The 27,516-nt window shown below is 38.8% G+C and overlaps 2 protein-coding genes across 3 annotated transcripts in view; one reads left to right on the top strand and one right to left on the bottom strand.

The window, feature by feature from the left end:
• The window catches only part of GNL3L (G protein nucleolar 3 like), a 42,507-nt gene extending 41,725 nt beyond the window's left edge, over positions 1–782 (bottom strand). The window contains exon 1 of the mRNA XM_087925706.1: positions 645–782. The gene's annotated coding sequence lies outside the window, so the exon portion shown is untranslated. The remainder of the gene's footprint in view (positions 1–644) is intronic.
• The window catches only part of FGD1 (FYVE, RhoGEF and PH domain containing 1), a 59,681-nt gene that overhangs the window by 11,041 nt on the left and 21,124 nt on the right, over positions 1–27,516 (top strand). Inside the window, exon 1 of one of the 2 annotated variants that reach the window (XM_087925702.1) lies at positions 2,227–2,362. The exons of the other annotated variant lie outside the window; for it this stretch is intronic. The gene's annotated coding sequence lies outside the window, so the exon portion shown is untranslated. Of the gene's footprint in view, positions 1–2,226; positions 2,363–27,516 lie in introns of those variants that run through there. 2 annotated transcript variants of the gene reach the window in all.

The following is a 27,516-nucleotide window of genomic DNA, read 5'->3' as shown; positions in this document are numbered from 1 at the left end:
GCTTGTGAGTTGGGGGAAGAAGAAACTTTAAAGAGCTCTGTAAGAAAAGCATACAGAGCCTTAGGCTCCGATAGCAATTGGGATGGTGTACAAAAGGGCCAAGCCCTGGGGGAAAAGGAACCCTCCCCCGCCCCCCGCCCCCACCATCTGTTCCCTTTGGTCCTTAATGCAAATGGTATCAAGTTTCTGGAACAGGTAGCCTGCTGGGGAGAAGGGCAGCTGAGTGTTTTGTTTTTTTAAATTTCAGTCTGCCAAGTAGAATTGTAGGGAGAGTATGAATTTGGCATTGCCATTTGATGCTGCCCTCTGAGGCCGGATTTGAAGACACAATCTTCTTCTTTTATCCCCCATGGTGTGTTTGTCCTGGTGTCTCATCTGCCATACATGCCACCACCTTACATAGTGAGATAACACGCCTTATCTGCCTGCAAGGAGTCTCATCTGCATTTAATTTTCAAAGTGGAGGGGGGAAAGAGCAGGAGGAGGTAGGTGACAAAAGGGATAAATCCAACATTTTCAACAAACCTTTCTGGATGGTGGGGAAAGCAAGAGAGGTGAGGACTAACCTCCAACCCTGTCTGAAATTCCCTCCCAGTGATGGGGAGTCAGTTGTGGTTAATCATCTGTCAAGGGGAAGCACTCACCTTTCCACGGACCAGAATTCAGTGAACCGTAGGGTTGGCAGGAAACTCTCTAGCGTCGGAAACTCTGGTTCGAATATGTCCTGCCCCTCCCAGAGAGAACAAGGAGCAGCCTCGAGGCTCACTCCTGACACGGGTGTGGCAGGCAAGCAAGCGAGGGAAGTGCAGCAGGCGTGCCCTTGCTGGCAGGGCTGTTTCCCACAGGTGAGGTCACTGGTAGGGTTAAGGTGGAACCAGGATTCTCGGGAGTGGGAGAGGGATGGTTCCTTTTTTTGCCTCTGCGTTGTATTTTTCCACTGTCTGTGCAGAAGCATAAAGAGTAAGCAGTTAACTGCCATGTGATATGGAACTCATTGGTGTGAGATGTCGAAAATGCTGAAAATACATTTAGGGTTCTCTAGCTTTCAGATCTTGGCAATGGTTTCAGAACAGCAGCAAGGGGGTAAGTGGTTCTCGTGGACAAAGTTGGTTTGGGGACAACAGAGTTTCAGGGTGGGCTGGTATTAAAACTAAAGGAAATGTTAAAGGGTATTAGGACCCTTTTCATACCAATTGACAAAGCAGTTCAAATGGTCCCATAAAACAGTTCGGTTCACTGGGTAATTTCATTCAACATCCTCTCTTTTCTGGAAAGTGAAGAAGAAAGCCTGAAGCCATTACCCCAGACCCCATGGCTACATAACCCAGACTTAGTTGCAGCAGCATCTGCCTTTTCGGCCTTTAGCTAAAGCTCCGTCCTCCTAAGATTTGTGTTATTCTAGGGGCCTTTTCCCACACTGTACATATCTCATTGTGGCTGGCACAAAGAGAAACAGAGAAATGTCTGCCAGAGACTGAGTTGCCTGTATAAATAGAAATATCCCCCAGTGGGAATGCAATATCTAGCTTTCTTTCCCCTCACATGTTCCAGAGCTTTTGGACTCCCAGAATTCCCAGATACTGTGGGTACCAGGGTCAGGAAATGCTGTTGCTTAAACAAAATATGTGAGATGATTGCAAATGTTATTTCTCTACCTCCAGCTCACATCACTGACTGTCATGGAGAAAAGTGCTCGGCATCATCACGCTGTCTTCTACATATCTGTGTTAAAAACTTTATAAAATGAAGATTCGGAGTTGTGGCTTTTCCATCTCTCCTATGGGTTAAGCTATATTAAGTCTATATTGGAAAAATAATGATGTTCTGTAATTTTAAATACATTCCATTTTTAAAAATGGAATATTTGAGTGATTTTTGATTGCTTAAAGTTTAAATATGAAGTGTGAATTTGGGGTTCATAGAAATGAACATGAGGTTAATTTAATGGACAAATCAATGAGACTGATAGATTTTTATACATTTTAAACTATTTATTGCAGTAAAACAAATCTCCGACCAATTTAATGTGAACATGGTCATATAAATATATGGACTGACTGGAAGACCTGGATATATTGCTCTGTTCTTGCACTTGAAAACTATGGTTTCAGTTTTAGATCATGGTCAGTGCCTTGAAATCAGAAAGACAAAGTCTGTATTCAATCAGGTGATTTTGCTACCTTAAAGAGGCAGGTAGGTTCCTGTTTGGGCAGTGCTGTTCAAACTCTTTGACCTGGTGGTTGCTAGGATCAGAGCCAAGAGGAGGAATTTTAACTTCTTCCCCATATTTTCCAGCACACAAAGAGACTTGAGGAGGGGGTGGCTGGAGAATAAGGCAGTGCTTGCATAGATTTTCTTGGAGGTGAGTGACCAATGGGTTTTGGGGTCTTTCAGCAAGGGAGGAGAATGAGAATAACTCATGGTTAAGAATAATACTCTGGCTGTTATTTAGTACGATGGTGCTGGATCCAGAAAGATCAGACTCAAGGGGTCAGATCTGTCTGGGGTTTTGATTCCCCTTTGCAACAAATATGGGATTGCAAAAACTCTTGTTCCTTCAGGGCAAACTGTACAAGACATTTAGTCATTGCAGCCACTTTTTTCTGTTCCGTCTCAGGCAACATAAGTGCCTCAGGCTGTATATTTTTTTAAAGTCAGCTATACTAGATCTGTTTCCCCACTCTGTAGATGAGCATTTGTCGATGGGGTGCAGGGAGGATGGGCCGTAATGGGAAACAGTAGGAGAATTATTTTTCACCGCTGTTCTTGAATCTAGCTTTCATTGTAATGTAAGTTATTCATGATTTAATAACTCAGGAACAATAGTTGTCAAATGTTCTGTCTGTCTATCTAATAATTTCGAAAGTTAGATTTTTTTTTCTACTTGGGAATTAGAATTCATAACTTTTTAAAAATGCAAACAATATTAATTTGATCAAGAATTCCGTGAAGATTACAACAGTGTGCAACCCCCTGGTGGTAAAACTAAGTTACTTTATGCACATTTAAAGGATCAAATCTCAAATTCAGAAAAAAAAAAACTTAGCTTGAATTCTCATTGAAGTTAATAGGAAAAAATTAAATTTGATTTTATTTTAATCTTAGATTTCAGTGAAACTTATTGTTCTAAATGTAGCTAATTTATTTTGGATTTAGTTTGCGCGCTCTTCTTACTGGGGCTTAATATCTCATCTTGTTATGAGTTTGCTTCAGGCCATAGTTAAAGTATTGTTTTGACTCTTACGGTCTTAATAAAGCTTAGGAGCTGGGGTTTGAAAGACTCTATTTGATACTTGTATTCCCTTTTCTTTGAAACATCTTCTTTGAAGATATTGTCAGCGATGAGGTGAAAATAACAAAAATGGTTTTGTCTCGCCTTTTCTATAGTGATGGCATAGCCTTTCAAATACAGTACTGTTCCAGTTTTGCCTGACAGAAACACATCCATTCTTGACACTGAGATGTCCCTCAAAATTTTGTGAAGGCAATAGCTTTGGCGATCTATATTCCAATTCTATTTTTTCTGGCACTTTTAATTGTTAGATTTGCTTTATTGGTCTGGATTGTCTTTTAATAATGCTGTGAATTGTATCCTTTGGCAGAGCAGCCAGATATAAAATATTTGGGAGTTTTTTTTTTTTATTAACTCAGATTAGAAGAGTCTGCTTGGACTTGGACCATGTCTAATTCTCCCTTATGGTGAGGCCTGCAGGAGCTGTACAGTAGTTGAGGTGGCGTTATTTCTCTGAGTTTTCATCTCTGCTTCTCTTACTTTCTCATATATTCTGGAAGGACCAGTTAGGAATATCTTTTATTTTTGAAACCAGTCCAATATGAAACGGGTTCCCCTTTGGCATATTGAAATGATTATTTTTCCTTTTACAAAGCTGATGTGTAAGTGGGTTGGTATAACAATCAAGGGATGGTGTGTGTGTGTGTGTGTGTGTGTGTGTGTGTGTGTGTTGAGCAGTTCCATGTTCAAGGGCTGCTCCAACCATTGCTAACAGACATCTGTAGCTAGCTCTGCGTGCAGCCTCTCTAGCTCTTTAAATCCTTGAAATCAGTGGGCACCAACTTGATGTCCTCCAGATGGGGTTGAATGCTACAGCAATGCAGTAGCATTTTTCAATTGCTTCAGACTTAGAGCCTACCAATGTGGAAATCGTGCTGAGCACAGATATATAACACGAGTTTGTTGGGAGGAAGGAAATAATGAACTGTCCTTTAAAAAAAAAATGGCTCAAAATGATTAGGCTTCTCTAGACTAGAAGCTGGCATGAAAAGACTTCCAAGGACACAAGCTCTGATAAGTAGAGGTATTGTGGAAAAGCTAATGAAGCCATTAGAAGATAAATCCAGTGTGTTTTGAATACCATCCCTATTTAGAGGGAAATCAAGATCCAGATTCACTAGCTTGTTTCTCCCATCCAGACAGTGTACAGAAAGCCCTCTACTTAACAACCACCATTGAGTCCAAAGTTTCTGTTGTTAAGTGAGAGATATGTTCAGTGAGTTTTGCCCCAATTTACAACCTTTCTTGCCTCAGTTGTTAAGTGAATCACTGCCGTTGGTAAGTTAGCAAGCCGGTTGTTAAGTGAATCTGGCTTCCCCATTGACTTTGCTTCTCAGGACAGAAAAGGTGATCATGTGATCTTGGAACGCTGCAACCGTCATAAGTCTGAACCAGTTGCCAGACATCTGAATTTTGATCACATGGGGATGCTTCAAAGGTCGTAACTGTGAAAAATGGTCGTAAATCATGTTTTCAGTGCCATTGTAACTTTGAACGGTCACTGAATGAACTATTGTAAATCGAGGAGTACCTGAAATGGGGTTGAAACCATTCTGCTTGGGGTGGGAGGGATTGATTTCCACTTGTCTTGTTACTTTGGTAATGCCCTAGAATGGCTATAGCAATTAATAAATACATGTCACCATCCCAAAAGCTGGTGCTACAGTTTTGATCTTACCTAATGCATCTCCATCAGCATCTTCTCCTAGGCACCCTATTCTGCTCAGCCTGAGGTAAAAATCTTTTCTGGTTGTACCTGCATGACATTTCCTTGATGGAGCCAAAATTCAGTTTTGGGGCTTTGTCTAAATGTCTCGTGATTGACTCGGTCTGATGGGAGCAGACTTCAAGGTTCCAGATCTAATAAATATATTGTACAGCTTAGTGGTTGCCAACTGGTGGGCTGGGGACCACTGGTGGTCCGCAAGAAAATTTTGGTGGTTCGCAGAGAAATGTCCCCCCCAAAGCACCCCCCCCCCCCAAGCAATTAATCCAGGCTGCACGGGAACACAAGGCTGCACTACCCACATGGCCTGCCTACCCGCTGGCCCCCACCCTTTGGCTGAGCGCAAACCTTACCTTGAGTAGAGCCATGTGAGCTGGAACATAAGACCAACGGCGGGGGAGGGAAATCCGCCCCAGGATGCCCAAATGCTGACGTTGGTGGGAAAGTCAGTCCCATATTCCAGAGCTGCAGTAGTCACAGGACTGGCCCTTTGGTCATCCCGGAGCAGCTGCTCCTCCACGCAGGTGCACCAGCCTGCCATGGACTGGAGGAGCTGCTCTGGGATGACCAAAGGGCCAGTCCTATGACTACTGCAGCTCTGGAATATGGGACCGACTTTCCCATCAATGTCAGCAAGCCACCATCAGTCAAAATTCATATTAGCAGTCTGCGGGATTTAAAATTATGAGTTTGGTGGTCCCTGAGGTCCAAAAGGTTGGTGACTGGTATAGCTTATATTTGTCAAATTCTGTCTTTGCAGCTTGGCAACTGACTCATATTTATGACAATTGCAATGTCCTGGGGTTACGCCTTTGGGAACCTTCTGACAAGCAAAGTCATTGGGGAATTCAGATTCACTTAACCACGTTACTAATTTAACAAGTGCAGTGATTCGCTTAGCAACTGTGGCTAGAAAGATCATAAAATGGGTCAAAGCTCACTTAACAAATTTCTCACTTAGCAACAGAAATTTGGGGCTCAATTATGGTCGTAAATTGAGGACTACCTGTAGTTAATCCAAGGAGCAGAACATTTAAGAGCTTTTATGAGTAATATCTTTGATTGATAGTATTTTAGAAGGATTAAGGATTCTAGCAAATATTCCCCTTTTAAATGAGGCACCTCTATTCAGGCTATTTAGGGACAGCAAAACTCTTGTCTACCTTCTCTTGCTTTTTTGGTATAACAAGCTGGTAGCTTGTTTCATTTGTAAAGGTGGACCATATATTCCGTCTCCATTTTGAAAACCGTCTTCATTTTGGTCAACTTGAGAAGTAGCACTCATAATTTTAATAGAATCCCTAAGATTCAAAACCGGAGTTTAGAGGGTGCAGCAAAATATAAAATGATGGCTGATATGGTGGCATCATTTGCCTATGCTAGAAGGGCTGCCCCTGTGGAAATATAGATCTGTCTAAATTGTGATAGATCATAAAGATTTAGAAAAAGGGAGTGCCCTTTATTGCTTCCAACAATAGAAGTTTACCTAGTCAAAATATTTATTCAGGTCTAATCCCCCTGTTTAAATAATGACCTTATAGACTACCTCTCTGAGTTTTTTTGCATTGTGTTTTTTGCCAGCCTTCAATTGTAATTTCCTATCTCGACTTTTTAGCTTCTACCCTGTGGCCCTCCGCGTGTCTTCTGTATGTATCCAGTTTGCAAGTCCCCAAGTTCTTTGCCCAACTTGTAGTTCAAGAGAGCTGAAGGGCCTCAATGGGAAAGCTACCTTCAGTCCAGTTCATTGGCCTGATGTTCTAATGTTTATCCTCTTCTTAGAAGTGTTTCAGCTTTGCCCAATATGCTTTATACGTGGCCTGTGTCTGCTGAGGCAATGAGCATTTTTTTTCAATAATTAACTACGTCTTTGTTTGGATTGAAAAATAAATCTAGGCCTACTTCCTTCTCTCCATATTAATGGAAAATGCTTTGGGTTTTTTTTTCTTTTGGTAGAGCCTTAAAGTTAATTGTGGGCTGTTATCACCATTTATCTCCTGCTTGCCTTCAGTTTGCTTAGCCTTTGCTCCCAGTTCCTGTCCTTATATGTCTTGTATTTGTACCATTTTATTATCTTTGTTGATGTTGTGTGCTCCAATTTTTTCCAAAGTAAAACCCGATGGTATGACTCAGTTGAGGCCTAATCCATCCAAAATGTATATGTGTTAGGGCCAATTCCATTTTGTTCGCTATAGGAGCTTTGCTGCATAAACAGAAGCTTTGTTTGGTAACCAGTTACCATACATGGCAATGACTGATGTTGTACAATATAAGCATCTGTCTGTAGAATTCATGGACAGAAATGGCTTTGTATTATTTTATCTTGGAAGTTCGTGCTGCTGATCCATTATCTCTGAATGACGTTTCTACTCTCTTCTTTCGATGGTTTGAAATACAGGAATGGTATCTCTCAGCTACAGATCCGTTTGATTGCCTAAGATTTGTTCTTTTTAAATTGAGTCATCCCTGCAGAATGTCAAGTTCTGTATCCTGGTTTAAATTATCCCCTTCTAGACAGGAAAGGTTTCTGAGGGTCCATTTGTACAGTCAATGGAATCAAATTATTATATATGTTGTTCCTTGATTGTACTTCTGCAGGAAACCAAGAAGAATTACTTCTTTGAATGCCCACCCTTCCCTTTAGGAAACTCTCTGGGCACAACTAGCAATCAGAGAGCGTTTAAACCTGATGTCTTCCTGAGAAGCTGAGTTTGGACGGGGGAAGGGCGTTTTTGTCTATTTAATGTTTAACCAGAAGATCAAAGATTATTTGCTGAGAATGGTGTTTCTCAAACTCAGCAATTTTTAGGTCTCATGGTCTTCAACTCCCAGAATTCCCTAGCCACCTGGTCCCCAAAAAAGTGTTATTGGTTGTAAAATTCTATCAAAATTATTTGTCTATGTTGGAAGAAGCTTGAGTATTTTTCATTTAACAGTCAATAGTGTACCCTACACGCCATCCTGGCACATTTGCAATATTTTTTAAAAAGAGGGGGAGGGGAGAATGGATCTTGCGTAGTTAGCTTGTACCACTGTAAATGTGTATCATATTTTCAACTTTGCAGAATTGCTAGTGAATATTTTTGTTTCTCTGTAGCAATAGCAGTAGCACTTAGGCTTATATACCGCTTCACAGTGCTTTACAGCCCTCTCTAAGCAGTTTACAGAGTCAGTAACTATCTAGGTCCTACAGTAATCCAATAGTTCCTCTTTATAAAAAATCCTATTGTCTTATTTCTTTTTGTCTGTTAGATTCCTCCTCCTCCTCCTCCTCCTCCTCCATGCTTTATTTGGCAAGAACTAGAGGTAGCAAGTTAGAATCAAAAGCAGCTGTACCATTCAAATAAGCTGCAGAATAGGAGACTTTGGTTAGGTGAAAAGGGACGGCTGGGTATTCAGCGAAAATAGCTTCAAAGGGCTGAGAGAAACAAATGGAGATAAATGGGCCTGAGTAGTGATATGATTGAGTAACAATGTGGGAAATTCATAATGTACTCATGGCAGATCTTGAGTAGCAGTTGGGCTGAACTATGTTTGCAGGATTAATCTAGCCAGTTGAGGTTTATTTAACAGACTGGGCTATGACTTAGCAGAAAGTCTGAAGCCCATCACTAACTATATTGGGAACCACTCAAACTTTTTTAACAGAAGAAGGCATGTTTTTCTTAGTTATCATTTTGGCTTGAACAACCAAGTTTCATTCTCCAGCATCTAAAAAAGTTGTTCTAGATCAGTGCAGACTGAGAACTGGTATTTTAATTTCTGTTTTAAATTGGGTGTGCTGTGTAGTTGGCTCAGGTTGTCATGATGATTTTTCATGTTACTGCCAGTACTAGTACCGATTTGAATCCTGTTCTCCAAGATTGTGTCATCAATGTGATAATATAAATACCAGTTATTCTATTTAAAAACTGTTAAATTACTCTGGAGCCAAGAACTCCATTCATAATTGTTCTTTAATTTGCCAGTAGTGCTCTATATTAGTTCTGCCCTATTTGAATATGAGGGCCTTGTGCAGAATCTTGTCAAAGGTCTTAAGTGAATTTGAAAAGAGTGAAGAACTAGAGTGCCCCTCCTTCCTTATTCACCAAATAGAGTCCATTTCTTCTCTTAATTGCTAAGCCAGCCAACAAGTTAAAGAAAACGGGTGGGGTGCGGTGTTATGGGACAGTCTTATAAATTTTAAATTTGCTTCAATTAGTTCATATTTAGCTATGAATTAATAATGTTAAAATGAAGAAATAACATATTAATGCTTGATATAAGGACCAAAGATACGGGTAGTCCTTGACTTATGACCGGTTGCAACAGACCTCCAAAAGGTACTTAGACCTGGTTCCAAACTTCCAGCTGCTGCCCCCACTCCCCAGTCATATGGTTGCATTTGAGACATTTTTTTGATGAAAATCGACATTTGTTTCTGGTTTTTGACAAAAATGCTCCACGGAAAACAATTACTTTGCTTAATAGAATAGATATAGAATTCTTTATTGGCCAAGTGTGATTGGACACACACCTCCTCCAACGTTGCTGACATTTTTTGTTCTATTGTGTTAAAGAGAAGGAAGTAAGGGTGACAATTTTCTAACACAAAGTGATGGTGCACCTAATCTAATTGCAAACAGATGTTTTCCCAGCAGATATTGGAGAAAATCCATAAAACAACTGGAGGGAGGGAGGAAAGTTGCTTGGTTTTGCCAGAAAAAATAAGTCTTTGCTAACTGGGATTATAGGATTAGGGTTTGTATATCATATACTGTCTGATGCTCAGCAGTGGTGCATTTAAGGCAAAAGATTTTATGAAAGAAATGGTTCAGGCTTTAAAAAGGCTTCATGAACATATTTGCGTCCAAATGTTTGTCAAACTCATATAGATTTTTATATATTGCCTATCTTACCAAAAGCAACTGAACAGGGCACAACAATGAGATAAAGGCAACAGTGTAAAAAACCCACTTATAAAATGTTAAAAAATGATATTAATAAGTATTATAAAAACCAAATGCTTGTCTTGTTTCCAAGAAAATTAGGAACAGCCTGTGTGATAGACATGGCAAAAACAAATAGGCAACAGCATTATTTTAGGCTTTTTCTTACCAATTTTCTCTTGACTTCTTCCAATTCTTTGTCATTTTGACCAAAGGCAGAACCATTGAGCTTCCTTGGCTTGACACGAAGACAGCTTACTAGGTGCTTCCTGACAGCCGGTCAGTTCAAATACTGGTTCGTTGAATCAGTTGCAAATTTAACACCCGATTCGCCCAAACCAGTCCGAACCAGTAGAATCCCACCCCTGGTTGAAGTCGAGAACTATCAGTATGCATTAACTATATTATATAGTATTTTATATGTGGCTTAAGACAATTTCCCTTTTACTCAATAGGGCCCAGCAAGCCAAAAAGTTTGGACACCCCTGTCCAAATTGACCTTCCCTATTTTATTCTAGATTGAGCAAATGCACCAGAGTGAATTGCTGTTGGTTTAATGATGAGTTGAACTGCAGGGAAGAGGAGGCCTGTCCTGATAATTAGGGCACAATGAGCATGCAGAGTTCAGTCCAGAGTTCAGCGCATCACAGGGATGGTGGGCGTAGAAGATGGACAGCCCACCAGAGCACAGATTGAGGCAAATGACACGAGACAACAGCAGAGAGGCAAGAATGGCTTGCAACAACCCAGGAATCAAACACAAGAGAGTTCCCCAAGCCATTGGGATGATATATCCAGAAGTCAAAGAGCAGAGCAGGAAAACAAGGTTGCAGGAGCAAGGGTCCAACATTGGAGAGTTGTTTCTAATGGAGGGGCAGTCTTTGGTGGCAGCTGTAAAGTAGCTTCAGCTGCAATTGTGGCTCAGTTAATGGAAGAGTCCTGGCTTTTTGAAGAGGCTAGCTGATTGCCTTTGCTCTCTGAAGCTGCTTACACAGTTTCAGGCTAGGCACCCTGCCAGGATCTAAGTCTACTCATACTATACATGGTGATGAGTTTACCTGTACCTGCAGGTCTGGTCACCCTCAGATGATTGATTGCCTATAAGCTCCCAAGGCTGGCAGTGTAATGAGGCACTTCATCCTCAGTTCCTGAGGAGTCAGAGTACACCGTATCTTTCACCACTTAGTCATGTGGCAGTGAAATGTAGAGAGTTGAACTGCACAAGTAAATCGTTCTTTGTCCTGCACCTTCACCGTTCGTTACTATGTTTTAATCCTATGAGAATAACTTCTATTATCATCACCTTTTCCCCCACATCATGCATATATTTAAATACCTCTACCAAAGAGGTGTCAAACTTGATTTCATTGAGGACTGCATCAGGGTTGTGTTTGACCTTGAGGGGACCAGGGTAGGTGTGGCCAGCTCAATGTCACTCATGTCAGGGGCAGTGGTGGCCCGAGCATTCTGCCAGTTAAAACAGGCTCCCGAGCTCCGTTTTCAGCTGCGTCAACTTCTTTGCAACCTTCTGCCAATGAAAATGGAACTCAGGAGGGCTGTCCGTGGCCTTTCCAAGCTTCATTTTTGCTGGCAGAAGCACCACGGGCCAGTCCTTTCCTGTTTCCAGATCTAAGTACCCCGTGGGCCAGATCCAGACCCTGGGCCTTGAGTTTAACAGACGTGGTTTACCATGTCCTATCCATTTCTCCCTTTTCTTAAACTAGTAGGCGTTGTTCTGACGAAGGCTTCCTGAGACATTAACACACGCACATTAATCCCAAAAACCTTTTGTTATATTTCAACGGCAGTGAATTATAGTCATCCACAGCCTGTAATGAGTCTCAAACAGTTTGTAAATAGTCCCACAGAAGTCTGCCAAAGTCCTTTGGGATAAGTCTGATAAGCACGCACCTTTTATCTTTTTTGAAATGCTGCCAACGACTAAATTGCAAATTAGCTGTACAAGGCCAAACGGAGCACAAATTCAACACGGAGTTTCAGAGTTTAAACTGACCAGAATGAACAAAGTTGCTTCCTGCAAAGGCTCCTGTCCCTTTGCTCCTCCTTTATGTCTTATGGGAGGGCCAATCACCTCCATGCCTTAGTCCTGAGTCACTCCTTTTCTCTTAACTGTTCTTGCCTTCTGGCAGTTCTGCACACTGGGAACAGGCTCCCCCTGTTCCTCTGCCTTGCTGTTGTCAGATTATGGAGGCTGTGGAGTCAGTACATAACTCTCAGATGGCCCTGGCCCCATCTCTGTGTTGGACAGAGATGCCTCGTCCAAGTCCTCCCCAGACTCCCAGACTGGTCCATGTACCTCCCCACTGTCCGACTCTGCTGCCAGCTCCGCAGGCTTAATGCCACAACAGGCATTAAGCTTTATTCCCAAGAAAAAACATGTGGTGTTTGAGTGCAGCTTTAAAACTGTGTGCAATTTGGCTACTGTGTTGGCTACTCAGTGATTAGTATAAAGGCATCAAATGAAGGTAGTTTGATCCCAAATATTTTCTTATAATCTCTGGCATAGAATTTGCCCTGTTTGCAGCTGTTGCATCCTGGCTGAATAGTTTCATTGAGCTACTCCCATAAATGCAGTATATCCCTTTCCTGTCTGTACCAGGTCACTACTTTATTGTATTCTTGGAAATTACAGAGGTGGCTTGATTTGCTTTGCATCCTTGCTTTGTCCTTTTGATTAAGCAATACTTGCTGCCCCCTTACATTTTTTTTAATCTTTAAAGTACATATTTGCAAACCTTGTCAAATCTTCTTTGTATCTCCCTTTCTAATAGTAATGTGTATCTAATGGCAATGACTGTTTGCTTATTTGATATCTATTTCAGATCCCCAAGATGGTCTACATAAAAGAAAACAATACAATGACATTGAGGCTCTTCTGATTTCCTCTGACATGTGGCATTGTTCTGGGTAGCCTATCTCTCCTTTGCCCTAAAAGTGTAAATTTTTTGTATGGTCCAAGGGCAGGGTGTGTGTGTGTGTGTTTCTTTTGTTCAGCAGCTGCCAAGGGAACTGGGATCTTCTCTTGCTCCTAGCAGCCTTCTTTTCTAGGGTGAGAAGAAATCTTAATGCAGCCCAGTTTTCTCTTTCTGGCACTATTCAGCCTGTAAAACCACAGAAAATCTCAGCGAAGACTAGATGCCAAAAACAACCTTCACATTCTGCTATTGTCCCACAGAATTCTCCATTGCTATCCCCAAGCATTGCTATTCAAAAATGTACTGCTGCCACCAAACTAGAAAATTTAATGCAGCTATCATGATTGACAACACTAGTTCTTCATAAATGAATTTAATCTGCTTTTCAGATGCTATTGTTAAAGCCAAATGCATAGAAATATCCTGGTACATGGCTTCCTAATTGCCTGAATGTGTCTTCAGTGGCAAAAGACATAAGGAGACCACATTTGTATACATCATTTTGGACTGTTTGTCTGGTTTCCTAACCTATTTTGAGTAGCTGGGCAGATAGAGATTGAGCCCAAAAGTTTCATTGCCAAGCAAGACAGTTCTTAAATGCATTTTGCTGCATTTTCTTGCCATAGTTGTTAAGTGAATCTGACTGATGACCCGGGGCGTGACACAAAAATAACCAAGTCACAAAAATAGAAGAAAGTCCCTTTAATGCCTCCAACGTGGCCCCAATGTCCAATTATCCTCGGCTGGATATCAAACTCTTAAAAAAAACAGTTTATGGAGGGAGTAAATGCAGTCCACACCCAAAGTAAAGTTACTTCAAAATAAAAAAAAACCAACACACCACACTGAAGGAATTACTACGGCAGGCAAGGATAATTAATTGCAGACTTCTACCAGATAACCAGCAACCACAGTTGGGAGGAAGCCAAAGCACAGATAAGCCCCAACAAGAATGCACGCTTTGCTTCCAGCAACTTTGCCATGCGCAGTTTGTCCTTTTAACCAGTCCTCCCAGCTGCAGCCCATGAAGGGGATCAGGGCCACTTCCTCCCCCATAGACCATGCCACTCATGTTTCTCCCTTATCCGCTCCTCCCTGCATGCCCTAGAATGAAGAGGGGTTGGGCCTGGGTCTTCCTCTGAATGCCCATCTGGCCTGTGCCCTTCCCCAGTTTCCTCTACAACCACCATAGCCATACCCCCACTCCCTATCAGCTGTTCCACCTCTCCCTCGGAGTCAGACACCAACAGGGGCATGACACTGACCTTCCCATTGAGTTTGCTTGTCAGAAGGATGCAAAAAGTGATCACGTGACACCCCCCAGGACACTACAACTGTCATAAATATGAGTCAGTTGCCAGGTGTCTGAATTTTGATCACACGACCATGGGGATGCTGCAACGGTCATAAGTTTGAAAAATGGTCAGTCACTAAATGAATGGTTGTAATTGAAGATTGACCTGTACAGCTTTTGACCGGCAATGGCTTTGATTTATATGTAGCCATACTAAAATGAATGAACTACATATAGTTAATATAATTTCAGGCCTCATTAAAAATGACAGATCTAGTAGCTCTGGGAAAGACTGCGAGGATTTCATGGAGCAGAGGTTGTTATTGCTGTATATCCTCCTTTCAAGAAACTGGAGTAAGTGTCCAAATTCCCCATTTTATTCCTACAAGAATTCCGAGAAGGAGGTTAGGCTGAGAATGGTTTGGGATCCAATATTATTTTGTGGCTTGGGTGATTGTGTAGGGAATTGGGGTGGCATCTTTCTTGTCTTGGGCCGTATCTATTACTGCTTCACTCCATTAGCATCTTGTGAATTCTTTGGCAAATTCCTTATCCTTGTTAAGATCTGCCTCCTCTCCTGGAATTATGGCCGATGGGCTTGATAGTATTAGGCATAAGGCAACGCTTGGCAGCCACCATTAGCATTTTTTTTTTTTACAGTCCCAGCCTAAAACATTCTGTTTGGCCTAAAAAGGAATCATGGATTTAAGGAGCCATCATAAATCTCCCTACCTGTTTTGTCTCTCTGTTTGCAAACACTGTCCCCCCCCACAAAAAAACAGACTAATTTCCTTATTCCCGGTTACAAGCAAACTGGGAATCTTAAAATCTGTTAGTCTTAAGGCATCTCTTCTTTCCTTGAAAACCCTCCATGCTTTTCAGTGTGATGCACCCCAGTGATATCATAACATTGCTGGCCATGTGCTGTGAAGCAGTGGTGGGATTCAAATATTTTTATCACTGGTTCTGTGGTCATGGCTTAGTTGGTGGTGGTCATGTGACTGGGTGGTCATGTTATTGGCTGGGTGTGGCCAACTCCACATCACTTACATTGAGGCATGCATCTCCTCGCCTGGCCTCTCATGACTGTGGGGATGCTGCAACAGTTGTAAGTGTGAAAAATGGTCATAAGTCACTTTTTTCGGTGCCACTGTAACTTTGAATGGTCACTCCGCACAAGCAAAGTATTAGCAAAGGAGGGGAAAAAAACTCCAGAGAAGTTCCTGAGACAAGAAGTCTAGTCCTGCCAAGAATGTAATAAAGGTTAATGGAGAGGCAGTTTCTGTAAGCAACACCAGAATGTTTCCTTCCTGCCTTCCTTACAGGATTAGGCCAGTAATTTCTTCTAACAACTGGTTCTCTGAAATGCTTAGAGTGTTAACAACTGGTTCTAGCGAATAGGTGCAAACTGGTAGAATCTCACACCTGGGTTGATAGATAGATAGATAGATAGATAGATAGATAGATAGATAGATAGATAGATAGATAGATAGATAGATAGATAGATATATTTATCACTTAGGAATGGTTCTGTTTAGTTTCTTTGTACTTTTGCATGATTTGGATGTGATAGCTTTCTGCTTTGACTCAGTATTTGTAACAGATGGTATCTACAAGATTTTTGCATTAACCTTCATTTTTGTTTCTCATGGTAGTAGTGTAGTCTATGTGAATAAGAGAATTCACGGTATCCTATATGCTAATTTTCAAAGAATACAAGAGAGCAGTTATCTGGGCAAGGTTTGATGCTGTTAAGTTACTTACACATTTATTTAACAGACTAGCAAATGTCTGTACACATTACATGCCCTATATATGGGTTGCTTCTCTTTAAAAAGAAGTGAAGCTTTCATTTTTAAAAAATCAAGGGTTTTTCAGAGGGAGCTTTTATTGTACAGTTCCCTTGTTTTACATAACGATCTTGACAAAACATCAAGTCGATCTTGTCTACCATTTGCAACCTTCATGTTTTCCCCCTTTTCTCTTTTTTATCACGCACACCCAAAATCAGTGAAGAATTTCTTCTATCAGTGACCTTTGATAGCAAGCAGTAGGAACTGATTGTCTGGAAGCATTCTAAGAAGTTCCAGCATTCCTTGCTCCAAAGGTGGCTGGCTGGGAAAAGCTGATAAGTGATTGTAGAGGGCTGCCTCTCCTTTTCTCAATTGGGATCTTTCCAGAGTAAACGTAGAGGTCCTCTGAGGCTTGTTTGAGCTAGTATAGTAGTAGTTGGTCTCATTGAGTTACAGGGGTATGAACTAGAATACCTTCCCTTAGTCTCTGGGGTCTGTAAGAGACAAACGAAATTATGAGAAGTCTTTCCTCCATATATTTTTTGAGAGAAGACATTTATTTGAGCATGCTTTCAGTTTCACATTCCTCATTCTTTAGGTTCCAGTCATGGCCCTCCAGTGGCTTGATTGGGACTCTTAAAGACTTCACCGATGAGGATGACTAAGGCGATGCAATTCAAATTGTGATGGAAATGTTCTTGCTAGCAAAAATTGGTCAAATTTATAAGACTGACTCCAACTCAACCTCTAGCTCAAGTAGGCTCAGACTGCATGTAGGCTCATAAATTGAATTAAACTTCAGGATTGGTTCCTTTTTGGATTATCACATTGTGCCAAGCTCACTATTTGGAGTCGTGCACATTGTACATGGATTAATAGGTATAGGGTGCTCTTAATCCAGTTATCGTTTCATACTATAAAACAAGGGTAAGCAACCATTCAGTAGCCAGGGATCATACTTAATTTTGATGATGGGTGGAACAATTGTACAATAGAAGGTTAACAAACTTGCCAGGTGAGTAGGATATTATGTACTGTACGTGCACAGTTAGGATTGTTCTTAGGTTATTTTCAGGATAGCAATTGCAATAGCACTTAGATTTATATACCACTTCACATTGCTTTCCAGCCTTCTCCAAGCAGTTTACAGAATTGGATTTACCCCCAATAATCTGGGTCCTTATTTTATCCAGTTCGGAAGGATGGAAGGCTGAGTCAACCGTGAGCCTGGTGAAATTCGAACTGCTAAACTGCAGACAGACAGCAGTCAGCAGAAGTAACCTGCAATACTGCACTCTAACCACTGCGTCACCACGGCTCTTAGAGGATCATCTCTGTCTAATTGTTTCTATTTGTCCTTAAGGGGAGACAATTTGTTATGTTCCAGGTCCCTTCTCTGTCACCATACCTGTCCTTTTGGAATAACATCGCTTCTGAGATTGATGTAGCCCTGATCCTGCTGGCTTTTAGAGGAACTAGGCTGTTCTTATGGACTGAGAATGTGTGAGAACCGACAGCTAGTTTATAGGGAGCCTGTCTTCCCCAGCAGGCTTGCTTTTTAATGATTGGAACACTTTCATTTTTTTCTATTTTGATGCTTCAAATCCTTTTTTTTAAATTATTATTATTATTTAAAAAAATTTATTGGTTTTTAAAACAAACATAAACAAACAAAATATAAAAACATCAAGCCATCTTCCATATATATACATACAGTGTGCTGGTTGGTTTACAAATTGTTTTGTGCTTCCATTTCGTAGTCTTCAATTACAATTACATTGTATATAATCTCGTATGTTCAATCAAAAATTAAATACATTAATATCATTATTAATCAATCATTTGACTATACTTTTATTCATTCATGTTTTATGAAATAATCCACATTTTACTTAATTTGTTTTATGACAGTTCATATTATCCCAAATCTATCCTAAAATCATTTTGTAGATATAATAAGAAAAGAATACATCTTTATATATTTATTATTTTCTAAAAGTCTACATATTTCATTACTATATTTTATTGTCTAACCATTGATAGAATAGATCCCAAATTTTATAAAATTGTTTATCATCTTGTTCTCTAATTTCAAATGTCAATCTACTCATTTCAGCACATTCCAATATTTTCTTAATGATTTCCTCCTGTGATGGTGTTTTCTCATTTTTCCAGTTTTTAGCAAATACAATCCTAGCCATTGTTAATACATTTACAATCAGGTATTTCAAGTCTTTACTATATATTTCAGGTAAAATTCCCAATTAAAATATCTCTGGTTTCAAATCTGTATGTTTTTCCAACCACGTGTGGATTTTAGTCCAGTATTTTTTAGCATCCGCACAAGTCCACCACATATGGTAATATGAGCCAGGTGTCTGATGACATTTCCAACATTTTTCAGATTTATTCTTGAACATTCTTGCTATTCTTGTCAGGGGAAAATGCCACCTGTAAAACATCTTATACAAATTTTCTTTATATGCTGTTGACGTTGTCATTTTATAATTTTGAGATCACAATTTTTGCCATTTCTCCAAATCAATCCCATATCCAAAATTCTTCCCCCAAGCAATCATTGTTTCTTTAACTTGTTCTTCTTCTAGTTTAATTTCTAATAAATATCCATATAATTTTTTAATCACCTTTTCATCAGTACCTATCAAAATCTTATCTAAGTCAGTCAGTTTATCATAGAAACCTTCCGTTTTAGAATCTTTATCATACCTTGAATGTATTTGAGCATATGAAAACCAATTCATCTTTATACCTTGTTCCTCTAGTTTTTGTATAGATTTAAGTTCACCCTTTTCATTCAATATTTCACCATATCTAACTGTTTGTTCCTTTTTGTATATTATAGGATAAGAAAATGCTTCAATAGCCAGACTGGAATTTTCAAATAACATTGTCTTTTAATCTTCTCCCAGTTTAACCACAGAGACTCCCGTATATAATGTCTTCTAAAATACTCCTGTGTTTTAGTTCCTTTATACCATTAAAAAAGCATGCCACCTCAACAACAGATCATGTCCTTCTAATGTCAACAATCTAGTATTTCTTAATGTTATCCATTCCTTAACCCACATCAAATTTGTAGCTTGGTAATACAACTCCCAATTAGGCAAACCAAATCCTCCTCTTATTCTAGCATCTTGCAAAAGTTTTAACTTTATTCTCGCTTTCTTACCTTGCCATATATATTTCAACACAATTTTATTTAAATCTTCAAAGTAGTCTTTTCCAAGCCTAATTGGAATTGTTTGAAACAAATATAAAATTCTGGGTAATATATTCATCTTGATTGTTGATATTCTCCCTATTAATGACAGTTGTAAATTTTCCCATTTCGCCAAATCTAGTGCTATCTGCTGCTTAAGTTTGATATAATTATTCTCTTTTAGTGTACTGCATCTTGCTGTCAAGTATATCCCCAAGTACTTGATCTTATTCATGACCTGAATTTTCAATAGGTCTGCCAGTTCTTCCTTTTGTCTTGATAGCATATTCTTTGTCAAGATCTTTGTCTTATCTTTATTTATTTTCAAACCAGCCACCTTTCCATATGTCTCTGTTATGACTCCCCTTCAAAATTCAAACGAACAAAACAGAAAGCAGCCGTTTCACAATTAAATCAAACGGAAAGAAGTCTTACAAGATAACGGCTGGCAGAAACCTCAATCCACAGCAAAAATCTTTACTCTGTCTGGCAAACCAGTCCTGGCAATAAATCTCCAATCTCAGAGCTTCTTGCTGTAACGTCCTCACTCAAATAGTCACTTTGTTCCTTGCAAAATGTACCAGCCCAGCTGTGTCCTTTTATACTCATTGAGGCAACGTGCTAATTTACTGACTCGCTCTCCTCATTTGCTCCAGCTGATTTTGCCTTCTCAACCGTCTTCTGTTTTTTACATTTAACCACAAATTTTCCAAGTTCTCATCTCCACTAGAAGACTCTCTCAAAACTTCCCTGTCAGCCATTCACGGCTGTTGATCAGATAAGGAACCAGAGGAGGTCAAAGGTCCTGACAATTCTAATACATCATCCCCTTTATATTCTTTTCATCTCCAATATTTCTATTTAGCACTTCCAAAGTTAACACAAACAACAGAGGTGATAGTGGGCACCCTTGTCTTGTTCCTTTTCTTATATCAATAGAGTCTGTCAGTTCTCCCTCTGTCATTATCTTTGCCGTTTGCTCATGATATATAGCTTCTATTGCTTGAATAAATTTTCTAGCAAAGCCCATCTGTTCCAGCAGTAATAACATGAATCACCAATTCACATTATCAAATGCCTTCCGTGCATCTAGAAATATCAGAGCCATTTGTTTTTCAGGATGTGCCTTGTAGTATTTCAAAGTGTCCAAGATTACTCTCATATTGTCTTTAATTTGTCTCTTTGGCAGAAATCCATTTTGATCAGGATGGATAAAATTATTTAAATATTTTTTAAGTCTTTCTGCCAATATTGAAGCAAAAATTTTATAATCTGCGTTTAGTAGAGAAATAGGTCTATAGTTCATGATTCGCAATGGATCGGCCTCCTCTTTTGGAACAAGTGTAATATAAGCTTCTGACCATGATTTAGGTATCCTCTTCTTTAACATAACTTCGTTCATAACTTCCAGCAATGGAAGATTCAATGATTCTTGTAATGTTTTGTAAAATTCTGCCGGAAGTCCATCTGGGCCTGGTGCTTTTCCATTATTTTGCTTCTTGAGTGCTTCAGTTAACTCCATCATCTTTATATTGCTTTCTAGCACTGTTTCAATCTCTTTAGGTATCTGGGGTAAATTAGCATTCTGTAAGTACTGTTTAACTCTTTCCTCATCAATATTCTCTTGTGTGTATAGTTTCCCATAATAGTATCTAATGATTTCCTTCTTCTCTTTACTACCATAGCAAACTTGGCCTTGGTCATCTATTAATTGCAATATTTTCCTTGATTCTTTCTTCTTTCTCAATGTATATGCTAACCATCTACCTGGTTTATTTGCATCTTCAAATGCTTCAAATCCTTTTGCAAGCCCTTCACCCCCACGTTGCTTCGTGAATGGGAGGCCTTAGAAATCACTATTTCACTCACTAAATTAATAGTGGGTATGGAAAATAAACTACAGCATAATACACTAGGATGTCCATCTATGTTGAGCACTCTGTTTTGTTTAAATGGACAAAAGCTGAGCAGTGAGTGCTGTCATGTAAACTTGTTCGCCAGTGTGCATAGGAGTGTGAATGCCATTTTAATTTTAATTTAATTTAATTTTTATTTTGGGTTACACCTTAGCTTGGAGACAGAAAGCCTACCCAGTTTTTCTGACACCTAGACAATAGGGATATGCCACAGAGTGGGTGTGCAAACTTTACACCTCTAGAGTCTACAATTAAACAGTCTTTTTCAAACTTGCAGGGAAATAGGCATTTTGAGTTAAAGAGGTACTGACTGGGGCAGCAGGTCTGTTCTGAAAGAGCTTTTTCAGCTTTGAATCCAAAGCCATGTGCATCACTAGAAGGTCATTGTTTTGTTGCTTCCAAGAACTTATATGGACCTTTTTATGTTGAAGTCACCAAATCCCATCTTTGTGAGCTTAACAGTTCTTTTTGATTAGAACGTCAAGACCCACCAACCAAGCAAGCCCCAGTGCAAAAACACTCTTAAAAATGAGGCAAGTACTTTGTTTTGTATACTGGAGCTGAATGTAAACCATGGTCCTTCTTCCACCCCAGAATCTGCTCTGAATTTCCTTGATGTTTGTTATGGAGTGCAAAGGTGAGAAATTATTTGCCATTATTTTTTGTTAATTACCTGGGATTCAGAAATCCTTGCAGCACAGAGAGATTGTTTTACAGGTCCCACAATAGACTCCCAGATGAGTCTATCATCTGCACCTCTACTGTCTGGTCTGGTTCTGCCACCCAACAGGACAGACACAGACTTCAGAGGATAATTAGGACTGCAGAAAAAGCAATTACTACCAACCTCCCTTCCATTGAGGACCTGTATACTGCACGAGTCAAAAAGAGGGCTATGAAAATATTTACAGACCCCTCACATCCCGGACATAAACTGTTTCAACTCCTTTCCTCAAAACAACATTATAGAGCACTGCATACCAGAACAACTAGACACAAGAATAGTTTTGCCCCAAACGCCATCACTCTGCTAAACAAATAATTCCCTTAACACTGTCCAACTATTTACAAAGTCTGCACTACTATTACTATTAATCTTCTCATCACTCCTCCTTTTTTTAAAATAAAGTTTCATTGACTTTTAACAAAACAAATAAAACATCTTATTTGAGTACAGCATGGTTCCAGGTTATCACATTTCCATACAGACACAATTTCATATGCATGTTCATCTTATGTATTCAACTTCATATCTTATTACTCTTTTTCCAATTTCTCACTATTTCTCCCTTTACTTCTCTTAATTTTCTTTTATGGTTATCTCATTTTCTTCTTATTCAATTGTGTTTCTTTTACCTAAATTTCTATATCTTTTTATTCATTATACTTATACTTTCGTCTGTCTTGTTTGCAATTTCATATGTTCTCTTCCAACATTCTTAAAAAAAAAAAATCCCCCTATGATTGCCAATTGGAGTGCAACATCTTTAAGTCTTATTGTTATTATCATATGAAACCTCATTAAACATTAAATTTGTGCATTCTAAAATTATAACATTAAAATTTCTAATATCTATTTTATATCATATAAATCTCATCATTCAGACTCTGCTTGGTCCTTGAAAATGTAAAAAAGAAAAATTCTAAAAACAACAAAAACAATATATATATATATATAAACATTAGTAAACAAAATAATTATTCAAATTCATTCTAGTACTGGTATGAGCTTTGTAAATCTTTCCCGTTTCTTTTTAATATTTATCAATCTTTGAGAATTGAAATGTTTCCCTCTTCTTCATTATTATGTTAATTATTAATAAACATACCATTGAATAGTCATACAGTTTTATCTTATAAATTATCTACTATTGATAAGCAAAATAATTATTCAAATTCATTCTAGTAACTGGTATAAATTTCCTTATATATCTTTCACATTTCTTTTCAATATTTGATCAATCTTTAGAAACAATTACAATGTTTCCCTCCCTTCTTTATTATTGCACTATTGCATTAATTATAAATAAGCATACCATTACATAACAGTACAGTTTTATCTCATAGATTATTTACTCATTTCATTTCTAACTCATTACAATATTCTACTCACAACACTATCTTTTGTACCTTTGCAGAATCCTCACTTTTAACTTAATTTAGCCATTATCTCTGTGTTTTCTAGCTGAGCAAATACCTTTAATCCTAGTACGTTTCCCCTTTTTCTTTATTTCCTGCTTTTGTCCCTCACAAATTCTTTCCCTTTCTATCTTCCCCCCTTTTTTCTCATCCCTTTTTTTATACCCTTCTCTCTCTAATTTTCCCTTCTGTAGTTTTCTTTTCTGCTTCTCCTTGCTGTTATACTTCTTTTTCAGGCTATTTTTCTTTTTGGCTGTTCCCTTTGATCTCAAACTTTTAACTCCTTTCCCCCCTTTTTACCACCTTTTGCATTATTTGATCATTAAAAATGGCTTCTTTTTTGTCTCTCCCTTCTTCCTGCTCTTGAAGCTTTTCCTTTTGCTTTTCATAGTTCAGGATCTCCATTTCAAAAAATTCAAATACGAAGTCAAAGTCAAAGTCTTCCTCCCCTTTCTGCATCTTCTTTCTGTTTTTTAAGACTCATCTTCAATTCCTCCAGGAGTGATGCCATTTTAAACACTTTTGAACAACCACCCGATTGACTTTAAGTAAAAACAGAAAATAAAAAAAAAACAATGCCAAAAGCTTTTTTTTTTTAAATCACCAAATGATTCCAGACTGTTCCTTCTTGTTTCTTTTCTTTACTTTTCCTTTCCGTGGGTTACTGTATCTTTTAATAAGATTTCCGTTACGAAGTATCCCCGGGAGTCTTTTCAAAGTTTCACTGTTAATCCTCTTTATTTTTCCAGGTGGCACTCCATTTTTTCATTATTCCAAGTTCCACCCTTTTGCCTCCACTCTTCTCCTTTTTAGGGCTTTAAAATGACCAGAAAAAAAATCTTTATTGTCCTTTTGACACTTACATTTCAGCTTAATGTTGCCTATTAGTGTCAAAATAGATTAACATAAATTTCTTTCTACACCATTTATAATTGTCAATATAAAGGTTAAAAAAGGGTTTTTTAACCTCGTTTTCTCTCTCCTTCGCCACTTAAAAATCTTCTTTCAGAAAAAAATCTTACTTACTTCAGATAGTCTATATACCCTCTGAGTACTTTTAGATTCAGGGTACCTTGCTTAAATGTTCTCTGTTGTTTAGCCTAGTCTGTCCTGCTTTCCTCTTTGTCTTCCTCCTGCACAATCTTATCCAGTCGGGTTCTTCTTTGAGGTGGCCATTTCAGACCACTGCTGCAATCACCTTCGGGGAAGGGAGTTTAGACCAGCCAAGGAGGAGAGATGCGGCTCCCCTCCACTCAGCTAGCAATCTCCCCCACTCGTCACCACCTCTACGGGGTGGCTTCAGCCCCGAATCCAAAGGATTGGGGTGCTCCAGCGGCGAGCACAGATCGAAACTGAGCACGATCGTGGATTTCGGTCTGTCGCTGAAGAAGCCCAAACTGGAAGTCCCATCTTCTCATCACTCCTTATTGCCCATCCCCTCTCACTTGTGACTGTATGACTGTAACTTTGTCGCTGGTATCCTTACCATTTATATTGACTGTTTCCTGGTATGATTTGATTGCTTATTGTACCCTATGACTATTATTAAGTGTTGTACCTTATGATCCTTGACTCTTGACAAATGTATCTTTTCTTTTATGTACACTGAGAGCATTTGCACCAAGACAAATTACTTGTGTGTCTGATCATACTTGGCCAATAAAGAATTTTATTCTATGTATTCTATAACACTTACTTGGCCCAGACTTACTTACTTCAGATAGTCTATATACCCGCCCACTCTTTTCTTTTTCATGCCAGGTTGAGGGCAGAGGGGGCTTTTTTCTTCTTCCTGGAAATTCATTCCATGGTGCTTCATATTTTCCTATGTTTATCTTAGGAAAGTATATACTGTTTGCTTTCTTACAAAACATGATAAAACAATGAAAACAGGCAGTCTTAATTTTCAGCTGTCTTGAGTTTTTTCCTCCCTTCATTCTTTTATTAACTAACTATAGAAAAGAAAAAGAAAAAGAAAAGACACAAAATGATAAAGAAAAATAAATGTTAAAAACACAACTGAGGCATATACTTACATGCATATATAAAGGTGTTCATTATACTTTCAATGAATGGAAGCCATAGTTCTAATGGTTAATGGATAATCTACATTGACAAGTTATTGATACAGATAACAGATAATCATAAATGATACATAAATTGCTGGTGACATCAATTCTGCAGACCACTGGTTAATTGGAGCTACATGTTTGTCTTTATAGTGCTGAACATTAAGTCATTTAGCTGTAAGTAAACCACAGAAAATTAACTTTCTTTGTCCAGATGTCAACTTTCAGGTGATTGGAATAAACTTCCCAAAAATATGAATATCTGAAAATACTAAATCTTAAAAGTTGAATTAGTTAATGCATGTAATAATTTCTACCCTAAATGGAACCATTGTTGGATATCGTAGAAACATATATTTAAATAAAGCATTAATTTCATTGCATTTCCAGCAACATAAGCATTTACTCAGTTTTTTTCCCCTATGGTATATAAAGAGAACCAAGTTGGTTTCATGATTAAAGCATTAGGCTAGAAATTAGTAGCATGTGAGTTCTGGTTCCACCTTAGGCATGAAATTGTGACCTTGGGCCAGCTACTTTCTATCAGCCCTAGGAAAGAGATAATGGCAAACCACTTTCAAAATCTTGCCAAGTAAACGGCATGAGTTGGCAAAGCCTAAAAGGCACAAAAAAGTCATAATAATGAAGTCATTTCTGAAATACTATTTCTTGTTGAAAAATTATAACGTAAAATATATTGAAATTGTTAGGTTGTTCTAATGTTAAAAAAATAAACTTGTGTGTTAGGATTACAGGGTGCTGCATAGCACTGTGGAGTGGTATATAAGTCTAAGTGGTATTGCTATTGCTATTGAACAAAGGGGTAGGTTAATAGGTGGGAGTGGATTTAAACTTGCAAGTTTGTTGTGATACTAATGAAAGTTTAAGAAGCTAACCAGGTTTGGATCTCATAGTCCTTTGACGGGAAACTGGCTGGAAGTATCAGGGTTGTAGTTTAGACTGGGAAGCAAAATAAAATGTTACAAATTCTAGAGGAAGGCAGTAGCAAATAGCTCCCCTATTTTTCCCAAGAAAGCAATATGGATATGTCAGTGAAATCAGCAGGAGCTGAACTTGACAAAGCAGACTGCAGCTTTTTATCTGATAGGTATGGAAAAATGTAAGTTAATAAATTAGATCTTTTCTCTGTTAGGCCCAAGAAAAAAATGTCTCATAGAAGTTTTCCTTTGAATTATGTGAGGCGCTCCCTTTGGCTTTAATTCGTTTTTACTTCACAGGGGACATGATAGTTTCAGAACATCTTTTTCTGTGGAAGGGGGATGGGCAGAGTTCCTGCATCCCATCAAGCCATAATCTGTTTTTTGGGTGGATTAATGTTCTTTATTTGAATGTAGGTGTTGCAGATTGTAAAGCAGTTGGGGTCATTTGCAATATGCTCAAACCATGGTGAGTGAGTAACAGTTTAGCATATGGTGTGAAATTAGCTAGAAAGTTAAATTTCTTCTTCCTTCTTGTCACCCACAGTGCCCAAATCTCTCCACATACTCCTACTTACTAAAAAGTGCAAATATAATCAGGACTCATAAGAATGAGCAGTGAAGTAGAGCTAAGAAGAAATCGACGTCTTGTGAGCTGGAGATTGTAGGATGCAGCTCAACGCAATTGTCACCCAGTAGCTTCATCCTGGGCGATAATCTGCCTACTTCTGTGTCTGTTTCGCCAGCCCAATCGGCTTATAAACTGGGTGGAGTAAGAAATGTTCTATGTGACTCATGGACAGAGGGTTAGTGTGACAGGACATTGCCTGCACTGGTTACTTGTTACCTCTAGTTTAACTCATGTTGTTGATCTGTAACAGAAGGAGGTAGTATATTTTAGGAAGTAGTGCTCTGAGAACCCTGGGATGAAGCTCTATTACATCCCCTCCAATGCTGACACACCCTTAGAGAATAGGGAATGGATGCTGTAATTCAATGTACTGTATTTAAGCAGGGATTTGAAAGGTAGTTGTGTTTAGAGAATGGTACAGTTTGTGAATCATTTCTCTTGAGAGTTTTCCCAGCCCCCAACTTTCTTGGAATTTTTCTGGAAGAGTAAAGACTTTCTGGTCAAAATAAGGTACCTTTTTAACTTAACTTTGATGTAGTTCTGATTAGGATTTGTTAACTTGTTTTGCCTTTTAAGGATCCTACTTTTTCTTGATGCATTTGGCTTTAAAACAGATTTTTTTTAAAAAAAAGTTGTG

This window comes from Pseudonaja textilis, chromosome 2, assembly GCF_049901715.1.
Source record: "Pseudonaja textilis isolate UNSWEBS1 chromosome 2, rPseTex1.2, whole genome shotgun sequence".
Taxonomy (NCBI): domain Eukaryota; kingdom Metazoa; phylum Chordata; class Lepidosauria; order Squamata; family Elapidae; genus Pseudonaja; species Pseudonaja textilis.
The sequence above is the reverse complement of the archived record's forward strand: the minus strand, read 5'-3'. Positions and strand labels throughout refer to the sequence as shown.